Below are 7,500 nucleotides of genomic sequence, written 5' to 3' on the forward strand. Positions count from 1 at the left end.
AGAGAGTGCTGCGTCGCCGGCATCGGCGTCGAAAGAAGCCGAGCCGAAAAAAGTTAAAGTACAAACGTGCAAGCATACTAACCTAACCCTAGGTAAGGCATGTCAGAGCGAAAGACAGTAATTTCGAATGAGCCAAGAAAGAGCGGTGCGGGGCCGGTCGGAGCGCACCCTTTTCTCGGTGGCTGGCGGGCGAGAGAGTGATGCGTCGCCGGCATCGGCGTCGAAAGAAGCCGAGCCGAAAAAAGTTAAAGTACAAACGTGCAAGCATACTAACCTAACCCTAGGTAAGGCATGTCAGAGCGAAAGACAGTAATTTCGAATGAGCCAAGAAAGAGCGGTGCGGGGCCGGTCGGAGCGCACCCTTTTCTCGGTGGCTGGCGTGCGAGAGAGTGCTGCGTCGCCGGCATCGGCGTCGAAAGAAGCCGAGCCGGAAAAAGTTAAAGTACAAACGTGCAAGCATACTAACCTAACCCTAGGTAAGGCATGTCAGAGCGAAAGACAGTAATTTCGAATGAGCCAAGAAAGAGCGGTGCGGGGCCGGTCGGAGCGCACCCTTTTCTCGGTGGCTGGCGGGCGAGAGAGTGCTGCGTCGCCGGCATCGGCGTCGAAAGAAGCCGAGCCGAAAAAAGTTAAAGTACAAACGTGCAAGCATACTAACCTAACCCTAGGTAAGGCATGTCAGAGCGAAAGACAGTAATTTCGAATGAGCCAAGAAAGAGCGGTGCGGGGCCGGTCGGAGCGCACCCTTTTCTCGGTGGCTGGCGGGCGAGAGAGTGCTGCGTCGCCGGCATCGGCGTCGAAAGAAGCCGAGCCGAAAAAAGTTAAAGTACAAACGTGCAAGCATACTAACCTAACCCTAGGTAAGGCATGTCAGAGCGAAAGACAGTAATTTCGAATGAGCCAAGAAAGAGCGGTGCGGGGCCGGTCGGAGCGCACCCTTTTCTCGGTGGCTGGCGGGCGAGAGAGTGCTGCGTCGCCGGCATCGGCGTCGAAAGAAGCCGAGCCGAAAAAAGTTAAAGTACAAACGTGCAAGCATACTAACCTAACCCTAGGTAAGGCATGTCAGAGCGAAAGACAGTAATTTCGAATGAGCCAAGAAAGAGCGGTGCGGGGCCGGTCGGAGCGCACCCTTTTCTCGGTGGCTGGCGGGCGAGAGAGTGCTGCGTCGCCGGCATCGGCGTCGAAAGAAGCCGAGCCGAAAAAAGTTAAAGTACAAACGTGCAAGCATACTAACCTAACCCTAGGTAAGGCATGTCAGAGCGAAAGACAGTAATTTCGAATGAGCCAAGAAAGAGCGGTGCGGGGCCGGTCGGAGCGCACCCTTTTCTCGGTGGCTGGCGGGCGAGAGAGTGCTGCGTCGCCGGCATCGGCGTCGAAAGAAGCCGAGCCGAAAAAAGTTAAAGTACAAACGTGCAAGCATACTAACCTAACCCTAGGTAAGGCATGTCAGAGCGAAAGACAGTAATTTCGAATGAGCCAAGAAAGAGCGGTGCGGGGCCGGTCGGAGCGCACCCTTTTCTCGGTGGCTGGCGGGCGAGAGAGTGATGCGTCGCCGGCATCGGCGTCGAAAGAAGCCGAGCCGAAAAAAGTTAAAGTACAAACGTGCAAGCATACTAACCTAACCCTAGGTAAGGCATGTCAGAGCGAAAGACAGTAATTTCGAATGAGCCAAGAAAGAGCGGTGCGGGGCCGGTCGGAGCGCACCCTTTTCTCGGTGGCTGGCGGGCGAGAGAGTGCTGCGTCGCCGGCATCGGCGTCGAAAGAAGCCGAGCCGAAAAAAGTTAAAGTACAAACGTGCAAGCATACTAACCTAACCCTAGGTAAGGCATGTCAGAGCGAAAGACAGTAATTTCGAATGAGCCAAGAAAGAGCGGTGCGGGGCCGGTCGGAGCGCACCCTTTTCTCGGTGGCTGGCGGGCGAGAGAGTGCTGCGTCGCCGGCATCGGCGTCGAAAGAAGCCGAGCCGAAAAAAGTTAAAGTACAAACGTGCAAGCATACTAACCTAACCCTAGGTAAGGCATGTCAGAGCGAAAGACAGTAATTTCGAATGAGCCAAGAAAGAGCGGTGCGGGGCCGGTCGGAGCGCACCCTTTTCTCGGTGGCTGGCGGGCGAGAGAGTGCTGCGTCGCCGGCATCGGCGTCGAAAGAAGCCGAGCCGAAAAAAGTTAAAGTACAAACGTGCAAGCATACTAACCTAACCCTAGGTAAGGCATGTCAGAGCGAAAGACAGTAATTTCGAATGAGCCAAGAAAGAGCGGTGCGGGGCCGGTCGGAGCGCACCCTTTTCTCGGTGGCTGGCGGGCGAGAGAGTGCTGCGTCGCCGGCATCGGCGTCGAAAGAAGCCGAGCCGAAAAAAGTTAAAGTACAAACGTGCAAGCATACTAACCTAACCCTAGGTAAGGCATGTCAGAGCGAAAGACAGTAATTTCGAATGAGCCAAGAAAGAGCGGTGCGGGGCCGGTCGGAGCGCACCCTTTTCTCGGTGGCTGGCGGGCGAGAGAGTGCTGCGTCGCCGGCATCGGCGTCGAAAGAAGCCGAGCCGAAAAAAGTTAAAGTACAAACGTGCAAGCATACTAACCTAACCCTAGGTAAGGCATGTCAGAGCGAAAGACAGTAATTTCGAATGAGCCAAGAAAGAGCGGTGCGGGGCCGGTCGGAGCGCACCCTTTTCTCGGTGGCTGGCGGGCGAGAGAGTGATGCGTCGCCGGCATCGGCGTCGAAAGAAGCCGAGCCGAAAAAAGTTAAAGTACAAACGTGCAAGCATACTAACCTAACCCTAGGTAAGGCATGTCAGAGCGAAAGACAGTAATTTCGAATGAGCCAAGAAAGAGCGGTGCGGGGCCGGTCGGAGCGCACCCTTTTCTCGGTGGCTGGCGGGCGAGAGAGTGCTGCGTCGCCGGCATCGGCGTCGAAAGAAGCCGAGCCGAAAAAAGTTAAAGTACAAACGTGCAAGCATACTAACCTAACCCTAGGTAAGGCATGTCAGAGCGAAAGACAGTAATTTCGAATGAGCCAAGAAAGAGCGGTGCGGGGCCGGTCGGAGCGCACCCTTTTCTCGGTGGCTGGCGGGCGAGAGAGTGCTGCGTCGCCGGCATCGGCGTCGAAAGAAGCCGAGCCGAAAAAAGTTAAAGTACAAACGTGCAAGCATACTAACCTAACCCTAGGTAAGGCATGTCAGAGCGAAAGACAGTAATTTCGAATGAGCCAAGAAAGAGCGGTGCGGGGCCGGTCGGAGCGCACCCTTTTCTCGGTGGCTGGCGGGCGAGAGAGTGCTGCGTCGCCGGCATCGGCGTCGAAAGAAGCCGAGCCGAAAAAAGTTAAAGTACAAACGTGCAAGCATACTAACCTAACCCTAGGTAAGGCATGTCAGAGCGAAAGTCAGTAATTTCGAATGAGCCAAGAAAGAGCGGTGCGGGGCCGGTCGGAGCGCACCCTTTTCTCGGTGGCTGGCGGGCGAGAGAGTGCTGCGTCGCCGGCATCGGCGTCGAAAGAAGCCGAGCCGAAAAAAGTTGAAGTACAAACGTGCAAGCATACTAACCTAACCCTAGGTAAGGCATGTCAGAGCGAAAGACAGTAATTTCGAATGAGCCAAGAAAGAGCGGTGCGGGGCCGGTCGGAGCGCACCCTTTTCTCGGTGGCTGGCGGGCGAGAGAGTGCTGCGTCGCCGGCATCGGCGTCGAAAGAAGCCGAGCCGAAAAAAGTTAAAGTACAAACGTGCAAGCATACTAACCTAACCCTAGGTAAGGCATGTCAGAGCGAAAGACAGTAATTTCGAATGAGCCAAGAAAGAGCGGTGCGGGGCCGGTCGGAGCGCACCCTTTTCTCGGTGGCTGGCGGGCGAGAGAGTGCTGCGTCGCCGGCATCGGCGTCGAAAGAAGCCGAACCGAAAAAAGTTAAAGTACAAACGTGCAAGCATACTAACCTAACCCTAGGTAAGGCATGTCAGAGCGAAAGACAGTAATTTCGAATGAGCCAAGAAAGAGCGGTGCGGGGCCGGTCGGAGCGCACCCTTTTCTCGGTGGCTGGCGGGCGAGAGAGTGCTGCGTCGCCGGCATCGGCGTCGAAAGAAGCCGAGCCAAAAAAAGGCGATGCTAATGAGCGAGCCGTTGTCTCGACTAATATGTAGGGGGCGTTCGATCGAGCGTCTGGCTTGAGCGCTTGTCGGCCTAGCAGAACGGTCGCATTGTTATGCCCGGGTTTTAGGCACCGCTGCAGGCGGCCGGCAGAGCTCTTGTTTGTGCGAAACTGAATGGATCGAGCCCGAGAGAGGGCGAGCAAAGAAAAAACGCAAATCGCTCCGCCTGGCACTGCCGGCGAGAGCGTGGACGTCGCGGCCAGCGACTGTCGAAGCTGAGTACGGCCGCAGGCGATCGCCTCGGTCTTAAACGAATGCGACGAGCACGCGCCGGGCGGCCCAGCAAGGGCCGAGCGCAGCTGTCGCAGCTATCTGGTTGATCCTGCCAGTAGTGATATGCTTGTCTCAAAGATTAAGCCATGCAGGTGCAAGTACGAGTTCTCGTAAAGCGAAACTGCGAATGGCTCATTAAATCAGTCTTGGTTTATTTGGTCTCGTAAGCGAAGTGGATAACTGTGGTAATTCTAGAGCTAATACATGCATTAAGCGCCGACTTCGGGAGGCGCGCTTTTATCAGATCAAAACCGACCGGGTTCGTCCTGTGACGTTTGATGACTCTGGATAACCACGCGGATCGTACGGTCTCTGCACCGACGACGTATCATTCAAGTGTCTGCCCTATCAACTGTCGAAGGTACGCTACGTGCCTACCTTTGTGATAACGGGTAACGGGGAATCAGGGTTCGATTCCGGAGAGGGAGCCTGAGAAACGGCTACCACATCCAAGGAAGGCAGCAGGCGCGCAAATTACCCATTCCCGACACGGGGAGGTAGTGACGAAAAATAACAATACAGGACTCTAACGAGGCCCTGTAATTGGAATGAGTACATCCTAAAACTCTTAACGAGTATCCATTGGAGGGCAAGTCTGGTGCCAGCAGCCGCGGTAATTCCAGCTCCAACAGTGTATGCTAAAGTTGTTGCGGTTGAAAAGCTCGTAGTTATATTTTGGGCGAGCGCCGCCGGTCCGTCGCAAGGCGTGTCACTGGTTGCGTTCGCCTCACCTTCGGTTCTCCGTCGGTGCTCTTGACTGAGTGTCGGCGGTGGCCGATAAGTTTACTTTGAAAAAATTAGAGTGTTCAAAGCAGGCTGTTCGCCTGCATAGTGTTGCATGGAATAATGGAATAGGACCTCGGTTCTATTTTGTTGGTTTTCGGAGCACGAGGTAATGATTAAGAGGGACAGACGGGGGCGTCCGTACTCTGCCGTTAGAGGTGAAATTCTTGGATCGGCGGAAGACGAACTACTGCGAAAGCATTCGCCAAGAATGTTTTCTTTAATCAAGAGCGAAAGTCAGAGGTTCGAAGACGATCAGATACCGTCCTAGTTCTGACTATAAACGATGCCAACTAGCGATCGGGAGGCGTTACCATGACGACCTTTCCGGCAGCTTCCGGGAAACCAAAGTCTTTGGGTTCCGGGGGAAGTATGGTTGCAAAGCTGAAACTTAAAGGAATTGACGGAAGGGCACCACCAGGAGTGGAGCCTGCGGCTTAATTTGACTCAACACGGGGAAACTCACCCGGCCCGGACACAGGTAGGATTGACAGATTGAGAGCTCTTTCTTGATTCTGTGGGTGGTGGTGCATGGCCGTTCTTAGTTGGTGGAGCGATTTGTCTGGTTAATTCCGATAACGAACGAGACTCTGGCATGCTAAATAGTTACGCGACCTTCTCGGTCGGCGTCTAACTTCTTAGAGGGACTAGTGGCGTTTAGCCACACGAGATTGAGCAATAACAGGTCTGTGATGCCCTTAGATGTCCGGGGCCGCACGCGCGCTACACTGAGTGAAGCAGCGAGTGTCTAACCTAGGCCGAAAGGTCCGGGTAACCCGTTGAACCTCATTCGTGATTGGGATAGGGACTTGCAATTGTTTCCCTTGAACGAGGAATTCCCAGTAAGCGCAAGTCATCAACTTGCGTTGATTACGTCCCTGCCCTTTGTACACACCGCCCGTCGCTACTACCGATTGAATGGTTTAGTGAGATCCTTGGATCGGCCCCGTCGCGGCTGGCAACGGCCGCGTCGGCGTGTCGAGAAGACGATCAAACTTGATCATTTAGAGGAAGTAAAAGTCGTAACAAGGTTTCCGTAGGTGAACCTGCGGAAGGATCATTACCGAAGGTGGTGGTAGGCCCCGGCCGACCGCGCACTGAATTGTCTTTGAGTGCCGCCGAGAGGGCGGCCGTCAATCGGGGTTCCGCCCCGTGCGACACGCGTAACACGTTGGCATAGCAAGGCAGCCGAGTGCGATGGTGGCTTCTGGGCACCGCGCTCGATGTGCCGCCGGCCCAGCCCGGCGGTCGCTCGGCGCCGTTTGTTGGTGTTTTTGTGCAGTTGTTGTCGGTGGTGGTTTTGTGGTCGATCCCACAGTGTGACGTCCGCGCGCTTCGGCGCCGGGCGAAAGTCGAGGACGACTCTTAACGGTGGATCACTCGGCTCGCGAGTCGATGAAGGACGCAGCCAAGTGCGAGAAGTAATGTGAATTGCAGAACACATTGAACGTCGACCTTCTGAACGCGAATTGCGGTCTCGGGTCAATCCCGGGACCGCGTCTGCCTCAGGGTCGCGTTCGTCCTCACCCGAGGGCCGTCGCCTGGCCTCTGCAAAGACGGCCGGGCGTCGCCCCAAGTTGAAGCGGTCGCCGAGCTTTCTCGGCGCGACCGCGTGTCCCGTACACCGCCGGCCCCTCGACGTGTTCAACTACGTTCGAGGGGCGGGTCCAGGTCGGTCGGTCCGGTCACGAGATCAAGACCGACCGTGGGCCAAGGCGGCGACGGTACGCGCTCGGTCGGCGCCGGCGGCGACGACTTGCGATGCCAGCGGGCCGTGTAAGAAGCGGCCCGCTTGACACATACGACCTGAGTTCAGGCGAGAGCACCCGCTGAATTTAAGCATATTATTAAGCGGAGGAAAAGAAACCAACAGGGATTCCCTGAGTAACGGCGAGTGAACCGGGAAGAGTCCAGCGTCGAATCTGCGCGCTTTTCGAGCGCGCCGAGTTGTGACGTACGGAAGTCCCAGTGCGGCTGACGGCGAGCGCCGGTGTCCTTCTGATCGAGGCCTCGTCCCACGGCGGGTGTTAGGCCCATAGGGGCGCTTGCCTTGGCCGCTTCGGGTCTTCTCGGAGTCGGGTTGTTTGGGAATGCAGCCCAAAGCGGGTGGTAAACTCCACCTAAGACTAAATACGGTCGCGAGACCGATAGCGGACAAGTACCGTGAGGGAAAGTTGAAAAGCACTTTGAAGAGAGAGTTCAAGAGTACGTGAAACCGTTGAGAGGCAAACGGGAGGGCCCGTCAGGTCGCCGGCTCGCTTTCAGTTGGGTGCGGGGGCGCGCCGTCTCGGTTCGCGGACGCTTAAGGC

At 56.0% G+C, this 7,500-nt stretch overlaps 2 non-coding genes and 1 pseudogene across 2 annotated transcripts; all 3 read left to right on the forward strand.

Annotated features, from left to right (window-relative positions):
* Positions 1-4,444: 4,444 nt before the first annotated feature.
* Positions 4,445-6,254, forward strand: LOC144418735 (small subunit ribosomal RNA). Its single transcript, XR_013473642.1, has one exon. It is a non-coding gene; the product is annotated as a small subunit ribosomal RNA (ribosomal RNA).
* Positions 6,255-6,551: 297 nt separating this feature from the next.
* Positions 6,552-6,705, forward strand: LOC144418723 (5.8S ribosomal RNA). The gene has a single exon (XR_013473630.1). It is a non-coding gene; the product is annotated as a 5.8S ribosomal RNA (ribosomal RNA).
* A 288-nt stretch (positions 6,706-6,993) lies between these two features.
* LOC144418699 (large subunit ribosomal RNA) overlaps positions 6,994-7,500 on the forward strand; it is a 3,695-nt pseudogene continuing 3,188 nt past the window's right edge.

The sequence above is a fragment of the Styela clava genome, unplaced genomic scaffold, assembly GCF_964204865.1.
Source record: "Styela clava unplaced genomic scaffold, kaStyClav1.hap1.2 HAP1_SCAFFOLD_30, whole genome shotgun sequence".
Classification (NCBI taxonomy): domain Eukaryota; kingdom Metazoa; phylum Chordata; class Ascidiacea; order Stolidobranchia; family Styelidae; genus Styela; species Styela clava.